The sequence below is a fragment of the Cervus canadensis genome, chromosome 14 (assembly GCF_019320065.1).
Source record: "Cervus canadensis isolate Bull #8, Minnesota chromosome 14, ASM1932006v1, whole genome shotgun sequence".
In the NCBI taxonomy this organism is placed as follows: Eukaryota; Metazoa; Chordata; class Mammalia; order Artiodactyla; family Cervidae; genus Cervus; species Cervus canadensis.
In genome coordinates, this window is record NC_057399.1 from 47,630,910 (window position 1) to 47,651,939 (window position 21,030).

General features: G+C 40.8%; 1 protein-coding gene across 2 annotated transcripts in view; it reads left to right on the plus strand.

The window, feature by feature from the left end:
- The first annotated feature begins 8,170 nt into the window (after positions 1-8,170).
- The window catches only part of FOCAD (focadhesin), a 288,623-nt gene continuing 275,763 nt past the window's right edge, over positions 8,171-21,030 (plus strand). The window contains exon 1 of one of the 2 annotated variants that reach the window (XM_043487388.1): positions 8,171-8,239. The gene's annotated coding sequence lies outside the window, so the exon portion shown is untranslated. Of the gene's footprint in view, positions 8,240-15,465; positions 15,582-21,030 lie in introns of those variants that run through there. The other variant, XM_043487389.1, reaches the window with a different exon arrangement.

Consider the following 21,030-nt stretch of genomic DNA (forward strand, 5'->3'; position numbering starts at 1 on the left):
TTTTCAATTTCTTGTGCTTTTGAACCAGTAGCCTCCATGTTAAATGTCATTTAGTCTGGTGGATTTAATAACTATCAGTTCTGTGGACTTTTGTCAAAAATAGAGACTGAATATTTTTGCCTTGCTCTGCTACACAGCAGTCAATGGCTTAGTCGTAGTTTAGTTTTTTTTGCTTGATCTTTGTTAATTTGATTAATATGTGTCTTGGGGTGTTTCACCTTAGTTTAGTTTTATCGCAATTTGGGAACTCAGGCCAAGACTGAATTTTTTTGAAATGAGAACTTCCCTCAATCAGTTTTTATTGAACACTGGTTTTGAAAATGCTCTTTTGTTGCAGACTTGGTCATATTTCTCAATATAAAATTACAAAGTAAATAGTGCTTATATGTATATGTAACGCTGTGAGAAAGTCATTTTAAGAACAACTGATGTTCTTTGAATCACAAGTAATGTCAAGCTGTTTGATACACTTCCTGTGCTGTCAAAGTTTTAAAAAGAAGCAAGATCTTCATTCCCACAAAAATTTGCAGGAGATATATTTTCTAAGCTCAAACTACAGTTCCAACAGCATTTTTGGATCTCAGTGCATGTGGAAAGGAAATTTCCATATTTCAAAATCCATTTAACTTTCCAACTGAGTATCTTCCATCTAACCTTTAATTGGAAGTGATTAATCTGCAATATAATGGCGTGGTAATTGTCAAATATCAAGAGAAGAACCTAATAGAATTCTGTAAATTACTTCCAAGTGATAAATATGTTCAATTAAAATTATATGTTCATAGGCTGATATCAGTATTTTGCCATATCGATCTATATAAAAGATACTTTCAAAGATGAAATGGATAAAATCTCATTATAGATCAACATTAACAGACGAATATTTGGAATTTACTTTGATTAACAGGGAATACTAACTTTGAATCCCTACTAAATGAACTATTATCTTCTAACAAAGAATGTCATTCTTCTTATTAGTAGACCTGAATTATAAATGATTGTACTCAATTATTGCACTTTGAATTTCATCAATAAAAATTTTATGGAAGTTTGCCTTTTCTTTCTCTCTTTTTAGTTAACTTTTTCTATAATGTACTCAATTTTGCCTCAGTTCATAAACCTAGAATATTTACTTTCTGGTTCATTATAGAAAAAATATTTTGATCTCTGGTTTTGAAGGAAATGGCAACCCACTCCAGTATTCTTGCCTGGAAAATCCCACGGACAGAGGAGCCTGGAGGACTACAGTCAATGGGGTTGCAAAAGAGTTGGACATGACTGACAGACTAACATTGGTTTTGATCAATCCTGTTCTATCCCCTTTTTTTAAAAAGATAATTTTATCTATTTACTTACGTTTGGCTGTGCTGGGTCTTTGTTGCTGTGAGGGCTTTTCTCTGTCTGCAGCGAGCGAGGATTACTCTCTAGTGCTGCTGGGCTTCTCATTGTGGTAGCTTCTTTTGTTGCAGAGCAAGGATTCTAGGGTGCTTGGGTTTCAGTAGTTGCGGCCCCTGGGCTCTAGAGCACAAGCTCAATAGTTGCGGCACACAGGCTTAGTTGCTCTGAGGCATGTGGGATCCTACTGGTTCAGGGATTGAACCTGTGTCTTCTTCATTGGCAGGAGGATTCTTTATCACAGAACCATTAGAGAAGCTCTTGTATTGCTTTAACATGGGAATTCCATCAAAATAATGTATCTTGATATTATTAGTAGAAAGGATCTGATGGTATCACGCAAATAAGAAAAGAGATTGGTTACAGTTAATACAGATACATGACCACTTCGTCCCTATTGCTCCAGCTGACATTGAGCAAGCCACCAGACATGTGAATGAGGCTATTCTAGACCAGCCAAGCTGCCAGTTGACTTGACATGACTGCAGACATGTAAGTAGACTCAGGGGGAACCAGCAAGAGCCAGCCTGTATCAGAAGAATTGTCTAGGTAACCTGAAAATGAATACGTGTTTCTGGGTGTGTGTGTGTGTGTGTGTGTGTGTGTGTGTGTGTGTGTGTTTTGTAGACAGTCTTTTTATCAGCACCATTCTCTTGTGCTCATTTATTGTACCCCTTTTTTAAAGGCCTACTTCTTTTCCTTTGTTAAAAACAAAAAATTCCCAGCACCTTACTATGACAAATTCTCCAGAATTAAGTTATGTAATTGCTTTGCAAAATAATAATACATCTACCTTTCAGCAGCCTTATGCAAACTGCTGTTTGATATTACCTACTTAGATTTAACAATTCTGCGGGGCATAACAGCACTTTAGGTGACTTCCTGGGAGGCCCTGGAAAGGGCCCATTTTTTCAATGCTGAAGTATGGCAGATCCTACATTCTTGGTCACCAAATCCTGGAGTACATCCTTAGGGTTTGAGCTTGCAGATCACCATGGTTGTGCCTGTTTCAGGCTTGGCATACTCTGTGTAGGTGACTTTAGGATGACTGATTACCCTGCTGGTCTCCCCATGGAAGGGGCTAGAGATGGGCTTAAAGCCCCCAGTACTAGACTGAATGGCCAGCTTCCTGACCATGGTTGTTGTGCAACAGCTGTCCATGGTGCTTGGCCCCTTCCTTCTTGGGCCTTTTCCACTCTTACCATGATTAGACATGATTGCTTTTGCAATCTAAACACTCCTGATTTCAAGCTGCTAAGTTCTAAGGTAGTTTGTTAACACAGCAAATGCTAAGTGTTGTAGGTGATCAAATAGGAAAAGGAGTATGTCAAGGCTGTATGTATATTGTCACCCTGCTTATTTAACTTATATGCAGAGTACATTATGAGAAACGCTGGGCTGGAGGAGGCACAAGCTGGAATCAAGATTGCCAAGAGAAATATCAATAACCCCAGATATGCAGATAACACCACCCTTATGGCAGAAAGTGAAGAAGAACTAAACAGCCTCTTGATGAAAATGAAAGAGGAGAGTGAAAGAGTTGGCTTAAAGCTCAACATTCAGAAAACTAAGATCATGGCATCCGGCCCCATCACTTCATGGCAAATAGATGGGGAAACAGTGGAAACAGTGCCTGACTTTATTTTTCTGGGCTCCAAACTCACTGCAGATGGTGATTGCAGCCATGAAATTAAAGGACGCTTGCTCCTTGGAAGGAAAGTTATGACCAACCTAGACAGCATATTAAAAAGCAGAGACATTACTTTGTTAACAAAGGTCTGTGTAGTCAACTATGGTTTTTCCAGTAGTCATATAGGGATGTGAGAGTTGGACTACAAAGAAAGCTGAGTGCTTTTGATGCTTTTGAATTGCTGCTTTTGAACTGTGGTGTTGGAGAAGACTCTTGAGAGTCCCTTGGACTGCAAGGAGATCCAACCAGTCCATCCTAAAGGAGATCAGTCCTGAACATTCATTGGAAGGACTGATGCTGAAGCTGAAACTCCAATACTTTGGCCACCTGATGTGAATAGCTGACTCATTTGAAAAGACCCTGATGCTGGGAAAGATTGAGGGCAGGAGGAGAAGGGGACGAGAGAGGATCAGATGGTTGGATAGCATCACCGACTCAATGAAGATGGGTTTGGGTGGACTCTGGGAGTTGGTGATGGACAGGGAGGCCTGGTGTGCTGCGGTTCATGGGGTCACAAAGAGCTGGACACGACTGAGCGACTGTACTGAACTGATCTGTAGGTTATCAAGGTAAATGTGCAAGATATCTTCTTCTTGTTTTGCATGCAGCATGTGGGATCTTAGTTCCCTGACCAGCGATTGAACCCTTGCCCCCTGCAGAGGAAGCATGGATCATCAGGGAAGTTCTGAGATACCTTCTTTTTGCCCCTTTCCTGTACCACAGGAGATCAGCTCATATGAACTGCAACACTGGCTTCCCTGGCTTCAGAAAATCAGAAAGAGAGGAGAATGATGGAGGGCAAGGTAATAGCTCCTGAGCTCTCTCCCTGTCAGGTCAGCATGGACTGCCTGTGTTCCTTGATCAAAGGTCCCAGCTCCTGTGAGGTAGTCTCATATGTACACAGCCTTCTCCACATTTTGTAACTACTCCTTCTTGCCCTAATTTAGGCTCAGAGGTGATTTTGGGGGCCTGAATGTTCCTGAGTCTCCCTTGCGATCTCTGTATTCCATGCCCACACCTCTGTTTATGGCCCTTTATTAAATGCTACTTCATTTTCCTAATTTGATTGTGCCATCTGTTTCCTGCTGGGACCCTGACTAAGAGTGTAGTCCTTATCCAAAAGGTAACCAACCTCTCAGCAAAGGCTTGAATGATTCAATGGAATGAGTCATGAAAATATGAGGGGGTAAGTGCCAAGATCCTGTAGCAGCAAGGGGGCAGGGTGACTGGAGTGGAGTGGGTTGGGGTGAGCGTAGAAGGCAAAGATTAACAGGGTGTGTGTGTGTGTGTGTGTGTGTGTGTGTGTGTGTTGGGGATGGAGGTGCATCATTCAGGGAGGCAAATCATGTATAGTTTGTTGACCTTTGTGGGACTTTGGCTTCTACTCTAAAAGAAATGGGGAACCATTGAAGCCATCTACTCACATCTAATTAAGTCTAATAAGACTACTTTCTGTTATGTGTCAACAGTGGAGCCCTGTGACTCAGTTCTGAATTTCTCCTCCTAGTTCCGTGCCTGCTGATGAATGTGTGGGCGTGTTGCACTAGCCCAGCATGCTTGGGCCTGAGTTCAAGGCGTTGTGCCTCTCCTGATACTGTGGGGGACATGACCTTCTCTTACAGTACAGGATTCAGACTACAGTGTCTTTTTTTGTTAGCATATTCTTTTCAGTTCAGTTAATGATTTGGGAGTGGACACATTTTTCTTACTCTCTTTCTTTTTTTGTTGTTGCTAAAGTCAATAGGCCCTTCTATACTGACTTCAAAAAGGGTACTTATCTAAAGGGTCTGGTACAATAGAGAACTAACTGCTTAACTATCAGCGCTTCAGGGGTCATAATACAAGGAGTTTAACAGAGAAAACGCTGTCTGCTTGCTTCCTTCTGCAAGATGGTGGTTTGTCTTGAATATTTAAAAAGCAGAGAGTTCATTTGCATATACAATCTAAGCCTATCCAGAAAATAATATACAGATTTGAAGTCTGTTTTAATCCTTCAATTGAAATTTCCATCTGTGCTGGGGCTTCTGGTATTAGGTCTAGATCACCCTCTGCAGGTTACGTGAACGAAGTTGACTCTCCTCCCATGGTACTCGAAGGGGTCCACTCTCTCCCTGTTGATTCTCAAAAATTCTCCCCAGGCTGACTCTTGGGGAATACAGACTCCACATATCTATATCAGATATGCGTGTTCCCTCTCAGTCAAGCTGATCTTTCCTAGGTCTTACCCCAATCAAAACATTACTTCATAGAGTAGCTGTATTCCCTTAGGCCCCATTCTTTGCTTTCAGCTCAGAAGGAAACCAAGATAATCTGATTAATTAAGCAGACTGAAGACTGCTCTTCCTGGCTAACAACCAGCTGGCCTATCAGAATCAGTTCTAATCTTTGTTGTCTAACCTTGACCCTAATTTGTTCTTAAATTTGTTATTGACATGACTATTTTTAAACATTTCTGCTCATGAAATGGGCTATTCCAGTGGGTATGCAGTAGAAAAAGAACTGGACTTTGTCCCTCTGCAATCTTACTCAATTTCCCTCGCCATCAGCTGATAGTCAGACTAAATCAGTAAAACGTCAAAAATTTTTGAGAATCAAGACAGGACTTAAAGGTCGTTAAAGTAAACAAAATTCCCAACAACTTAACCTACTAATTATTATGAGAGAACATTTTTACGAGAAAAAAATCAAAACACAATCTCAAGAAGAACAGTCCTTTACACTGAATAAATTTATTTTTATGAAAACTTGATACACTGTCATTTATTTACTTATTCTTCATTTCCGCACTCGTCAGTGAAAACTTGTCATAGACAGGCAACTTTTAACATCTTTTCTGGTTCTAAAAGTCTACACCTCTCATCTTGTCCAAATGAATCTCCAGGATGAGCTGGCTCCTTGTGTCTCTGGACTGTGTATTTCATCTTGGTATCTCTCATGTCTAGCACAGTGCCAGGTATAGCAATAAATTAAATAAATTAAAAGATGGAACAATGCTTGCTGAACTATAGTCATGTATGGAAGGAGTCAAACCCAGAGGCAGGGTGAGTATATCCCAGAAGAGGGTGAGCCCTCATGCTTCCAGCCTAGCCCAAGATCTGTCACAAGTTGTCAAGTCAATTCTGGATCCTTGGTTTAACAGCCAAAGTCCTTTAGTCCTGCCCAGAATCCAGGGGAAGTGTCAAAAGTGAAAAATCACAGACTCATTCAGTTCAGTTCAGTTCAGTTCAATCGCTCAGTCGTGTCCAACTCTTTGCGACCCCACGAATCGCAGCACGCCAGGCCTCCCTGTCCATCACAACTCCCGGAGTTTACTCAAACTCATGCCCATTGAGTCGGTGATGCCATCCAGCCATCTCATCCTCTGTCATCCCCTTCTCCCCCTGCCCCCAATACCTCCCAGCATCAGGGTCTTTTCCAAGGAGTCAACTCTTTGCATGAGGTGGCCAAAGTACAGACTCATTACCATTCTTTAAATGGGCATTTCCTCCCACACACCTAAAACAAGTCTTGATGTAACTGAGGCAGTACATTTATTTATTGAGAGCCAGAGTGCCTGGATTCAAATTTTGCCTCTTGATTAAGATGTTTAGTCCTTGTGTCTGTTTCCTTATTTATAAAATGTGGGTCATAATAGTACCTGCTTCATACAGTTGGATTAAATGAGTTGATATACATTTAAAGGTGCTGTTTCCATAATTAAATGTTCAACTGTAATATTGACTAATGTATCTCAAGAATTAAGGGAATAGAGGAAGAATTTTTAAAAAGAATTAAACTAGTCCTAAAAGAAGAGCTGATGCATTGCTATTTGGAGTTATTAAGACTGAAGGGGAATATCATCAAGGTCTATAAAATTAAAAAAGCAATTATAAACCTTATAATGCTCCTTTCTTCTCAAAGGGCTACATACAGAGATTGAATATATAAATAGTTTCAAAATTAATTCAGATACATTCTTACAGAATGAATGCATAATAGATTAGTGAGAGAATGGAAGACGGTTGGTGGTATATAATTACTTTTCTGAAGTGGAGTATAGGAAACCAAATCCTTCTTATAAATGAGTAGAGCTTCTTGTCAGCACATTAAAAAAACTTTGAAAACTTAGAAAAATACCAATGCCAAGGCTCCTCAGCAGAGCTATTAAAGCAGACTTTCTAGAATAGGGGCCCAGGCACTGTTATTTAAAAATACAGGCTCCCCAAATTCTTGTAAAGGTGAGTCAGGGTTTAGAAACTGTTGGATAAGGCAGGTTCTGTAGAGCAACTTGTCTTAACTATTTCATCTTGTATATAATTCCCACTTTTGTCATCCACAATCAGAATTCCATTTTGTCATAACCTTTTCATTTTTTTCCTGCTCCTTCTTTCAGTTTCTTTTCCATTGTGCCGGCTGTCTTACAGTCTCCTTATGAAAATGCCTGTTCATGCACGGGTGGACGGTCAATAGGTATGATGTAAAAATGAAAACAATAAAAGTAACAATTACTAGTGCCAGTTCTCTCCAGATTAAATCAACAGGATGACGTGTACGACCACTCAACAGGTGGGTATATCAGACTAGCACCAAGAACCTCAATGTTCTGTGTTGGCCAAGTGAAGTAAAGATAACCAAGCAGCGACTACCAGAAACGAAACCGCAAGTCTGCTGTCTGCATTAAAATTTTTGAATCCTACAGTTATCAGTACTGGTTTTTTTTTTTTTTTAAACCCCAGGAAACAAAATCTCCCAACACCAAGAAGCTGCTTTTGCACCGCCAAAAGCTGCATAGGGGCAGGCTGCCAGTAGGACCATCCGGACACGCTGCAGTGGTATCTCCAGGCGGGTTCCTTTAACCCGCCTCTCCCTAGGCTAACTCCCCACTGCGGCGCAGTCCCACAGCCAGCACTCGCGCGCACCACCCTTCCAGCTCAGGGACTGCTGCTGAGCGCTTGGCCGCCCACGCCGCCTTCCAGCCGCAGTGCGCGGCCTTGGCTTTGAACGCGCGTGCGCTTAAGCAGGGGCGGGCGGGTCGAAGTTGGAGGAGGCGGGGCAAGCCCTGAGGTCTGCAGGCCATTGGCTGTCTCCTCATAGTCACCGCCCCCAGGCGTTCGAGACGGCGGGGCGGGCCACGTCAGGCAGCCGGCGTGGGGCTGAGCTTGTGGCAGAAGGGAGGTAAGCTTTGCGGGTGTTAGGCGGCGGGCTGCGGGCCTCTGCCTCCTGCACAGAGGTCGCCCGATGACACTCGCCTATGGCCTGACTCAGCTTGCTGGGAGGGAGGCTGAGGCCCGATGGGCCTGGAGCTCTAATGGGAGATGGGGTAATAGAGCATGTGGTGGCAGGGCCGCGTCGCGGTTTGGGCGGCCGGGAAGGGGACAGGTCTTGTCGATTGTCCTCGTCCTGTCCTGCTGGGGTTCTGAATTCCCGAAGGAGTAGGCCTTCGGCGTTAGAGAGCTCCCGGATGCCTGGGTGGGGCCGGCTCTGCTGACTGCGGTGGGGCTCAGCGGGATCCTGATTCGGAAACAGGTCGGCGCGCCTGCCTTCTTGCAGCAGGTTGCAGTCATCCCACTTTTCCCTAGTCTGACGGCAGCACAGGGGACTCTAGCCCTCCCCTCCTGGAGTGACTGTCTCCTCCTAATTCCCGGTGACTCACTCAGATCCTGTCTACTTTAATGCAAGGGCTTGTGGGTGAGCAGGGCCTGTTTTCAGATCTCCTGGCTCTGTCCTCACTTGCAGGAATTACTTGAAGAAGTAGTATGTTTCTGTATCTCTGTATGTATATCACATACACGTATGAATGTGTTTTGAAATGTCAGCAACAGCTATGCAGAGATTTACAGAGACTTGCCCGTTGTGTTGCCCCTTACTCTCCATCAGTTTTAGTTTCAGCATGATATCCTCAGTTTTGTTTCTAAATTTGGAGCTTCTGAAATCAATGAAGTCATGCTGTCAAGTATCATTGCAATCAGTCATTCATCTGTTCAGCACTTTTTCAGTGGGTTCCTTGGTGGTCAGGGTCTTATGCCATAAAGTAAAATGGTCATTCCCTGTCTTTTTCTTCCAGTTTATCAGCCAGTTTTATTGTCTAGGTTTGATGATTCAATTTCAGGTTCTAGATTTAGGCACAGAAGCTTATGATCCTGTATCATAAGCTGTATAGCTCTTCTGGGACCTCATTCAGTTTTCCTTACTTTCACCTCCTGTAAGCCTCAGACTGTTATAGCTCTGAGGCATAGTCCTGCTAAGTATCACTAAAGACCTAGGTCTCAGGCACCCCATCAGTAAAGTGAGGGGATGGGGTTAGAAATATTTAGTAATATTGAGATATTCAAGGACAGGATGGGCAGATTGCACATTTACTGAACTGTGTTAATATTTGAGAAGTGACCATTTACAAAACCCTGGATATATTTTAAGATTATATGTTTTACTCTTCCTGAATCTGTCCACATTGAATTTGTTTTTTACATTGACTTTTTGACTAGCAAGCAAGTGCATGTTTACAATTTTGATTCACATATAATTCCCGCACTCAAAGCGCTATGACTCATCTAAATTTTGAAATGTAATAATCAGGAGATTTGAAATGTTACATTTAAGGGTATGATATAAAAACATTGGATAAGAATGCAATTTTCAAAGCATTTTTACTTGCCTTAGTAGGTTGGTGGTAACTAAAACTGCCTTGGTTATTTGCTTACTTGGTTAATATTTGGTAGTTGTCATCACCTGGTTAATGTCTTTCAATATCATGTCTATGTTAACATTTATTTTATCAACCTAAAATTTACTGGATTTTAATTGATTGCTGCTTTACAGTTGAGAATTAATAACCAAAAGGTAAGCAAATCATCAGTTTGAGAGTAAAGATGCTCATAGAGATGTAACAGTAGTTTTTCATTTGTTGATTTATTGATGGTACTTATTAAGTAATCCATTTGGTCTTTCTGCAGGTGTAAAATTTCTAGAATAGTTTTTTTGAGACATAATATTCATAGCCCTTGGAGAAGGGCATGGCAACCCACTCCAGTGTTCTTGCCGGGAGAATCCCATGGACAGACGAGGCTGGCAGGCTGTGGTTCATAGTGTCGCAAAGAGTTGGACATGGACTAAAGTGGCTTACACACACATTCATAGCCTTGTGATACTTTTTGACTGTTATTCACAAACCATTAAGTGAATTAAATTAAACCCCTACATCACTACTAGGGGTTGGGAAAATTTAAGAAAACAGAACTTTAAAAAAATTTTCTAGTTCTAGAAATGGAGCAGATCAAGATGGGAAGACTGGGGAGAAATGCAGGAGCTGAGGAAAAAAATCCAAATGGAGTCTTCTGGTTTAAAATTTGAGGAGACTCAGGGATTCAGACTATATGTTAAAATATCTGTGTGAAGGAAAAAAAAATAAAATTTGGGGAGAAAAAGTGAAAAATGAAATATATTTGGAAGAAATATAAGGAAATAGTGGTGTCAGGATTATTTTTGGGTCTGTAGCAAAACCTGGTCATAATATTTCTTGGTTTATAACAATCAGCTCAGTTATCTCAAAAAAGAAACCAAGGGTGATAATTTAAACTTTGATCGAGTTGGCAATAGATATTTCTTTAGGAAATGTGAAATCTATAAGTATTATATTTCTTAAAAAGTATTACAGATCTAAAGATGAGTAATATAATAAAATATGGTATAGTTTTATAAGTATAATATCAATCTTTGATTCACAATTAGTGATAAATTGGATGGAAGTTGTGTGTACTGTTTCCACAGGATAGGATACAAATTTGCTAAGCTAACAGAACAAGGGATGCTTGTCAATTTTCTCCCATTTCAATTATTTGAAACAGTTTTCAAGCAATGCAGAAGACCTCATCCACTTTTCAAACAATAGATTGAATGTTGTTTTTATAAGTTGGGTCTGCCAATTACTTCTGGCCTCATAATTTTTTTAACCTATTCTAAGCCACATTGGACGGAGAAGGCAATGGCACCCCACTCTAGTACTCTTGCCTGGAAAATCCCAGGGATGAGGGAGCCTGGTGGGCTGCCGTCTATGGGGTCGCACAGAGTCGGACATGACTGAAGTGACTTAGCAGTAGCAGCAAGCCACATTGGAAGTAATAATACTGCATTTAGGATTTAAAATTTTTGTTGATTTATATTGGATTTCATTCAGTTAGCCTGAGTTACTTTAGTTTTATATATTTTGAAAATATTTCAGAAGCTGTGACATTAAATACTGTAAAATTTTCCCTTGTTCATGAAGGGAAAATATTTCTTCAGACCCAAGGAAGTTGAGAATTCAAATGGCATAGACAGTTTGTTGTTATTTATTTTAAAATCCATAATTTCACTTACTGTGAACCAGTGTTTCATTCAACCTTCTAAACTGAAGAATTTAGTTCGTTCCAGTATATTAGATTATATCCTCTAATCTTTTGGGTCAGATAAGTAACTGTTTGCTAATTTGGCTGGTAGGTGTGTTCAACAAATGTCGTAATTGTGAATGTTGAACTATAGTTCTGTCAGAAGGTTTTCTGGTTGGTTGGATCCATGGATGCAGAACTGTAGCTAGGGAGTGCACATTGTAGGTTCATGTGTGAGTTTTTCACTTCAGGGAGGGTCAGCACCCCTAACCCCCAGGTTGTTCCAAGAGTCAGCTGCACTTTTCATCACATGTGACAACTCTCATTTTATTGGAATGCCTGGAAGGTTATGTTGAGCATTTTTAGGTTGATTCTAGTCTGGGAGGTATGAAAAATGCCTTGATACTAATGACAGTTGCCATGGGTGTGAGAGGTGGGCGTACCTGCATTTACCTCTGATTTCCCTCCAGTTATTTTGGGACTGAGAGTCTTGGGGAATAAGGTTGTGTTTCTAAGGAGAATTCTGCACTCCTGCATGAAGATTCCTTTCACCTACTCCAAGATTTGGCTCCAGCATCTCTCTCCTGCAAGATCACATTTTCCCTCATTACTGGATTATTCCCTTCAGTATCTAAACATGCTGTTCCTTCTCCTACCTTAAAATATTACTCTTTGTTGACCCCATTGCCTTCTTATGCCACCACACTATTTTCCTTTATGGCAAGACTTACACTCACATGTCTAATTACTTCCCCCATTCTTTATTAAAGGCACTTTCATCAGACTGTCTCCCTCAGTTTAGTTCAGTCTCTCAGTCATGTCCGACTCTTTGTGACCTCATGGACTGCAGCACGCCAGGCCTCCCTGTCTATCACCAACTCCCGGAGTTTACTCAGACTCATTTCCATTGAGTCGTTGAGGCCATCCAACCATCTCATCTTCTGTCGTCCCCTTCTCCTCCTGCCTTCAATCTTTCCCAGCATCAGGGTCTTTTCAAATGAGTCCGTACTACTATAAAAAAATTTTGCTTTCCTCAGTCACTAATGACTTTCATTGTGCTAAGTCCAAAGGTCTGTTTTTAATTTACATCTTTTACATGACTGATCCTCATTTTGCCCCCAACTTTATTGACATATGATTGACACATAATGTTGTGTAAGTTTAAGGTACAGCATGTTGATTTGATACATTTAGAAACTGTAAAATGATCCGCAGGGCCCTGCTGTATCCTGCCACATAGTTACCATTTCCTATCTGCAGTTTTGGAAATAGTTGATCACTTTCTGCTTCTTGAAACATTCTCTTGCCACAATTCTTGGTTTTCCTCCTGCCCCTCCAAGCCTTTTCAACTCCTTTGTTCTTTCTTATTGCCCTCACCTCTTAGGAGAGCTCCTCGGCTCAGTCCTCACAGTCCTTTAATCATATCACTCAGTCTTTTTTTTTTCTTCATTTTTTTTCTTTTGAAAAATATGCCCTGCCCCCTATTCAGTCTTTACGTGCTAATAATACCCTATTAGGCTTCTCCCCATGGCCTAGCAGTAAAGAATCCACCTGCAATGCAGGAGATGCTGAAGACTCAGGTTTGATCCCTGGGTCGGGAAGATCCCCTGGAGGAGGGCATGGCAACCCACTCCAGTATTCTTGCCTGGAGAATCCCATGGACGGAGAAGCCCGACAGACTGCAGTCCATGGGGTCACAAAGTTGGATTACCAACTTTGTCCACTTCAGTTGGACGTGATTGAAGTGACAGCGGATAGCCTTCTAACTGGTCTGTTTTCCCTTTGTCTCCTACCACACTGTCAGCAACAACAGTGACAGTGGTGCTTTCACAAATCAATTGGATATTAACAAAGTGACTTCATATCTTTGAAGGGTTTTTTTTTTTTTTTAATAAATGAATACCTTGGAATTTTCTTCACTTTTCTGTTTACAGTATCACTTCAAAACCAGTTGACCCCTTTCTCCCTCCCTGAATCCTAAATTTGCTCCTGTTCACAGTGCCTGCAGAATGTATTGAACATTTAATAGAAAGCTTGGAAGGAGATATGAAATGGAATGGACAATGAAGGCTGGGGGAACAGGATAGTAAGGATTATCTACCTACCCACCTACTAATTTACCTGTTTCCCCTCCTTCCTTTCTAGCTCTCTCTTTTCAGTTTGTGAGATTTTAAGCTGTATGGAATAGTTAGGGTTTAACAGGCCACTGAGGCCTTATGGAGCTTGGAAAGCGGGGCAAGTGCTGACGGCACTGTTGGAATTGGGTATGAATTAAATGCGGATCCAGGCTAGAACTGTGCTGAGTGCTTAGTCGCTCAGTTGTGTCCGACTCTGTGACCCCATGAACTGTAGCCCGCCAGGCTCCTCTGTCCATAGGGATTCTCCAGGCAAGTATACTGGAGTGGGTTGCCATGCCCTTCTCCAGGGGATCTTCCCAACCCGGGGATCCAACCCTGGTCTCCTGCATTGCAGGTGGATTCTCTACCTTCTGAGTCACCAGGGAAGCTAGAACTAAGCATACAAAATTTAACATTAATCGTGTTATAGTGAAGATTGGCTTCAAATAAAGTTGAGAAAAAGATGAAGCTTGTACTCTCTTCACTCTGCACTCTGTCCTGTAGCCTCTCCTTCCTGACATTTGTTGTTCAGTTGCTAAGTCATGTGCAACTCTTTGCGACCCCATGGACTGCAGCACATCAGTGCTGTCCCTGTCCATCACCAACTCCCGGAGCTTGCTCAGACTCATGTCCATTAAGTCGATGATGCCATCATACCATCTCATCGTCTGTTGCCCCCTTCTCTTTTTGCACCCCATGGATTGAGGATACTTGTGCATTGTTGCCCTCTTTCAAAAACAAATGAATGGAATGTCCCTGGCAGTCCAACGTTTGGGGCTCCATGCTTCCAATGCAGGGGGCATGGATTCGATCCCAGGTAGGCAACTAGATCTCACATACTGTGTGGCCAAAAACAAACAAGTGACTCTTCTGGTCTTCAGCATCTCACTGTGTGACTGCGTCTTTCTTCCACTTGTCTGAACCAGAAACCTTGGAGTCATCCTTCACAATCATCCTTCATCTTACATTCCACATCCAATCCCTTAGCAAATTCTGTCAAATTAAGTGTGAAGTCTGACCTCTTCTTACCATCTCCACTGCTGTTCTCTTTGTTCCCGGCAATATGATTTCTTTCCTGGATTATTGCCATAGCCTCCTTACTGGTCTCCCTTTTCCTGTCCTTGCCCACTTATGGTCTGTTCTCTAGAGGAGTCAGATGACCTTTTAAAAATGACAGTCAAGTGTGTCGTCTCCCTGCCCCAAAGCCTCTAGGGCTGTCTATCCCCCTCAGAAACATCCAGAGCCCACAGTATCTGCAGGGGCTTCTGTCCTCTGGGCTCCCGCTCCACTCTGTCATCTCTCACTTCCCAGCTTGCACATTTGCATCAACCATACTGGTGTCCTTGGTCTTCCCTGGATTTGCCACACATGCTTCTATCTCAGGGTTGTCGCCCTTAGCATTCCTTCTGTCTGGAATGCTCATTGTTTCCTCTAGGTCTTTTTCCAAATGTCACTATGTCAGAAAGCCATTTCTTTATTCTTTGGCAGATGCCAAAACATGTAAAGACCTCCTGAAAATGTATCTATTGATGGCAACAATTTTTTTAGGTATCATATGCTATCTGTATTTTGGGAAAATTAAAGGAAAAATCAAACTCTTTGTACTGTAATTTAAGAAATTAAAAATAGCTATTCTTTATAAAGTTTCAGTTATGCTAGATAAAGAAGTTTTAAAGATCTGCTATACAGCCTGTTGCCAGTTGTTAAAGTACAATATTGTGTATGCCAAAAATTTAAAAAAAAAAAGGACACAAGGGAACTTTGGAAGGTGTTGCATATATCTGTTACATTGATTGTGGTGATGGCATCACGGGTGTTTGCACATGTCCAGAGTCATCAAATTGCACACATTAAATATGTGATTTCTTTGTATTTCCATTATACTTCACTAAATCTATTAAAAAAATACCTCTGTCAACAGAGGCCGACATCCTTGATTAAAATGAGATTGGAGGAAGTTGAACACACTGGAAGAACACTTCATTTTTTTCAGGGACCAGATGGATTAATCTCTTGGCAAACGATTTAGAATCAAAGGTAATTCTTTTAGCTTAGTTGTTTGGAACACTGCAGGACCATTGTAGCATCTAATAACTCCAAGGTGTGACTTTCTCATTAAATAGCTCTTAATAAGTGATGTAATTGGATCAAGTGAGGCTTTTTATCTTGGTGTGTGCTGTGGTGAAACTGCCTCTTTAGACAGTGATAAAAGACCATGGTTCCAAGTGAATAAGTAGGATTACTACTTTTTTTTATTGAGACTGAAAAAATTGAGTTTTTATTTGAAGAGAAGTGGTAATTTTTATTTAATGTACAAAAGTAATGTATGCCCATGGTGGGGGGGGGGGGAGTTAAATGTAGCAAATATCAGGAGAAGAGTAATAGTATGTAGTCAGTCATCAACTTGTTAACTAGAAATGAACTTAACATTTTTGCATATTCACTGTTTTCCCTTAGTCTTATCTTGTATCTGTAGTTTAAATTTGGTTGTGTTCATGATTGTGTATAAAAATTTCTCTCAGTTTTTTTTTTTTCTGCCATAAGCATATCTATATATCATTAAAACTCTTTGTAACTGTTTCACATTACTGATCAATAGTTTATCTACATATTCCTTAGCTTACCTTTTAGAGCAATCAATGAATGACTTTGCACAAAAGATGCTGGCTTTACAATGGGAATTTGCTGTATGTCTCAGGAAACTGAAACAGGGGTTCTGTATCAACATAGAGGGGTGGGCTGGGGAGGGAGATGGGAGGGAGGTTCAAAAGGGAGTGGAGATGTGTATACCTATGGCTGATTCATGTTGAGGTTTGACAGAAAACAAAATTCTGAAAAGCAATTATTCTTCAATTAAAAAATATGTTAAAAAGATTGCCGATTTAAAGCCTTTTGTAGCCTTATACTTTTGAATTGGGAGGTGGCTAGAATTTGAAGCACATGTGCCACATTTTGGGATATTGCCAAGAAGTGCCAAATGCTAAGGCCAAATGCTTAGTAAGTACCCTGACAGCTCACTTTCGTAGACTGGGTTTAGTTGTTGACCTGCCCCAGACTTTCAACTTTACTGTGTTAAGTTCCCTGTGGAATTGAGTGTAGTGGGCTGGGGAGTTGGGAGAGGCTTGTGGTCCTGGGAACCATGCTGATCCTGCCTTACTTCTGTGGCTTTGCTCCAGAGCTGATCTGGCCTCTGAGGACCTATGGATATCAGTTTGGAGGTAAGACAGGTTGAGAGCACTTTCATAAGTAGGGTTTGAGTTTGGACTGAGAGGCAGAAGTAGATTTTGAAGTTGAAATGAAGCTCTGAGCATTGGCTTTATTGTGAATTGCTGATTCACTGTTGTTTTCCTGTCAGTCATTTACTTCCAACACAGCGTTGAAAAGTTCCATTGAACCCTGTACATGTGAAAATTGTATGTATTGGTTTTAAAATTTGTGAAGTTAAAAATTATTCTCCTGAGGAGCTAATGTTCCTTCTCTTCCCCCTTCTCCACCTCCTCTTCATCCTTCTTTCTTTACATAAAGTTCTTGACTTTATCTGAGAGACATTCTACACACTATACTGTGCCAACTGGATATTAGCATTACATTGCTGAATCCTCTTCTGACTCTTGAATATACTGCTTGGCATCTCTTACTAATGTGAAAGGATTTACTGATGATCATCTGCCCAGGGTGCTTGTGAAGGTTCACTAATATCTGATTATTAAGAACCCCACAAGTGAAACCATGAATACTGCTAGCTGTGTAATGGAAAATGGGTAAATGTTACTTCATTAGGTAATTATGTGTTTAAAATGCCTTTTACCCCAGTGGGAAATACACAGAGGTGATACCATGGGCTTTTAAAGGGTTGTAATACATAGAAGATTAAGAGTATAGCTATGATAAATAATAGCTGTCAGCTGAAGCATTCACATAAAACTTATGATGTATTCAAGTAACAAAGACCCATTTTCCATCACTATTAGATTTAGCTGGAAACAGTAAAGAACCAGTCTTATGTTGACAGGTGTTCTTTGACCTTTTATTTGATTTTTGTAAAAAAAAAAAAAAAAAGTACCAAAACAAATAACAGCATGATAAAATCTCACTAATTTGGTTTCTGCTGATTTGGGATTTGGGCTTGGTTGAAGTTCATCTTTATCCTATCTATATAAAAGTTATTTGCTCAGCTTAAAAAAGCTGGTAAAAAGGAGTCCATCGTAAAAAGAGCTACTTATTTTCAAACCCTAAATGTGTTGATAACTGGATCTGGTTACTGTATTAATTTGAAAATAAAGTTGTTTACAATTTTTCTTTTTACTTTTCAGTTTAGTTCAGTTTAGTCACTCAATCGTGTCTGACTCTTTGCAACCCCATGGACTGCAGCATGCGAGGCTTCCTTCTTTTAAATTTATTTTGGTCTGTTTCATGAATCTTCATGGGTGAGAAAGATGTGGATATAGATTCTTCTCTATTTCTCACTTTCTATTTTGGAAAGTTGATCTGAAAACAAAATAAACAGTAGAATTCTGATTTTAACATATTTTTGAGTCTGTTCTGTATTAGGTGCTATACTAAAGACAATAACTCAAAAACTTTTATTAATTGCTTAGTACCTGCCAGACCTGGCTGGCGGTGAACAGGGCTGAGCTGTTTCTCCCAAGAAACTTGGAAGTGCAGAAGTGCAGGAGAAGAACGCAGCGGGCTTGGTCAGTGAGGAGTCCTTCCTGCTAGAGATTCTTCTTCGCTCGTGTCTGAGCAGGTGCTGCTGCTACACAGATGGAGCTAGGCCCTTCAGAACTAGACGATATCTACATTTTGAGGATTGGTGGCAGTCCTCTCAGAGCAGAAAGGGTCGTTAGAAACAGGCCTAGCTCCAGAATGGCCCCTGTACACCATATCATCGCACTGTCCTTGCATCAAGTGCACTGCAAGTTGTAGGTCAAGCTCTGTGTCTGGGTGGTAGTGTTTGAGTAACCATTTGGGCCAATAATTGCTTTCATCTATTGCAGTGAATATTTACTGATTAAAAAGATGGAAAATGTAAATGTGAAAGTGTTGATATCAATGACAGGAAGGCTAGACTTAATAAAGATTGATACCAGTTGCCATGACAAAAGTGGCCGTCTTTAGCTTTTGGTAGATGCTCATTGAACTTGGAATGAATGGTCAATGATAAAATACAAGTATAAAATCTCAGAACATACACAAGTGTGGTAGATAGATGTGTTGCTGGTAATGATGCCACAGCATAAAGGTTAAGTTTAGATTGATAATTTTTGTGTTTTGTGCACGGCGTGGAGCACCCCTTTAATATGTAACTTTCGTGCACCAGACTTTTATGTTTTTAGGGTTGCAATATACACTAAGATACAGAGCTACTTGAGGATGCTGATGAGCTGCTTTGGGAACCTGATCTAACACTATGTCCAAACCCAGGTTGTTCTTTTTAAGATTTGCTTGATTCCTTGGGATGCAGCAAGATATAATAGAAAAAAAAAAAAAAAAGAAACAAGGTATGGAATTTAGACTAAGATTCATAATAGCTGACATTTAGAAAGTGTTGATTATGTGCCTGGTTCTGGGTGAATTGCTTTAATGGATTATTTTAAGTTTTTAAAAACTCTGTCAACTCTCCTTTATAGAGGAGTGGTTAAGAATGTAAACTTTGCCTCAGATTCATAGGCTGCACAGTTCATATCCATGCTCTGCTTCTTACTTAATTAGGCAATTAATTCTGACCTCTCTTTGCCTCACATGGTTTTTCATATGAAAATGAGGATAATAATAGTACTCATGTCATGGGGTTGTTTTGAATATTGGGTGAGAGAACACACATAAAGAGCTTCAACTGTGCCTGCCTGGCACATGGTAAAATTCTCAATAAATCCTGGCTGTTAATATCACTGTATAACCTCAGGCAAGTTACTTCCTCTCTGAGCTCTTATTTTCTCATACGGGAAATGGAGTTAATAATACCTAACTCAGAGTGGTTGTGACGATCCAATGGGAGTAGTTACTTAAACTGTTCAGTGGCTGTGTGGCACATAGGAGCTGTTTCATCCAACATGGTGTTCCAAATCCCGCATCGTACTTTGTGTTTGTTCAGTGGATCTGTGTTGAGCAGATGACGTGTTATATGCTGGGGTATCGTGGTCAAAAAGAGACTAGGTCCCTGCCCTCAAGAGTTTGCATTTCACTGCTGGGGGGAGGGGGAGAGAGAGGCAGCAGAAATAAGAATATGATGATCCTTTGAGATTGTGATCAAAGCAATGAAGGATATAGTAGTGGGCCCCTGGGGGTAGGGAGTGGGGAACCACTTGGGGCTGGGTGGGTAGTGGAGTCTCAAGAGGGGATGTGAAAGGTGAGAGGAGTCAGCTGTTTGAACAGCACGGGCACGGACACTTGATGAGGGACCTAAGGGTTCTAGACCTGCACATAGAAAGAACTTAGGGGGTCCACAGAGCAAACTGGAGGTTACTGTGGCTGAAGCCCCTTGATTGAGGGAGAGTTGTGAGACCAGATCATGTAGGACCTTTTGGCTATGGTTCAGAGTTTGAATTTTATTACAAAGTGCAGTGGGAAGCTGTTGAAAGGCTTTCAGCAGGTGAGTTAGAAGTCAACTATATTTTGAATGGAATCTCATGCATTTCCTAACCTGGGGGCTGGTGTCTTACTTCCCCAGCTTTTGACTTACATATAAGATCCCACCCTAGTCTTTGATTAGAGATGCCTAACTTATCCCTAAACTTAAATTCTTTTCCATCCTTTACCTCCCTTGACTGTCCCACATTGTATCAAGGGAGGGAGGAAACACAGTTTTAGAATACATACCTACTGTGTTAACATCCTCTTGGCTTTCAGACTCACTTCATTTTGTTCTTTATATCACCTTGTGAGGCGGGTGTCTTCAGACTTAATCAATGAGGAAGCAGGCTCCGTGGTTAACCTAATTTTTTTAAAACCTAGTGGTGGAGTCAGGTTTTGCATCCAGTCTGTTTTTCCCGCTTCCCAACTCCTAACTCCATGCATTTTTCTCTCTGTGTCATGGTACCCTTGATGGAGACAGAGGTATGTAAGACTAAGTATAATCAAACTAAAGATGTTTTCTCATCTTCACTATGCATTGTTTTAGGGTTTGCAAAAGAATATATGACATTGCTTCACAGTGCCCCATTCATCTTATTCATTGGAAATTTTCAAAGTGGTTCTTCTAACAGTGTGGTGATGATGTTGTTTTTGTGATTGTGTCTATTCAGGTCTGGAATATAGAGGTGTTCTCCAGCTTGGGCTACAGTGAGTTAGTTAACAGCAGGGAGATTTACTATCTTCCTGTAAAACTCCTTGGCTCATTTGATCTTCAACTTTCTTTAGTACTAAGAGTGCAAGTTAAAATAACTCTATTCCATTTTACATGAATTTGATAATTTGGTTTTCATGAAAAATAAATGAATTTGGCCAGTTTGCAGCAATCAAGAAAAATGTTTCCATTTAACTCGTC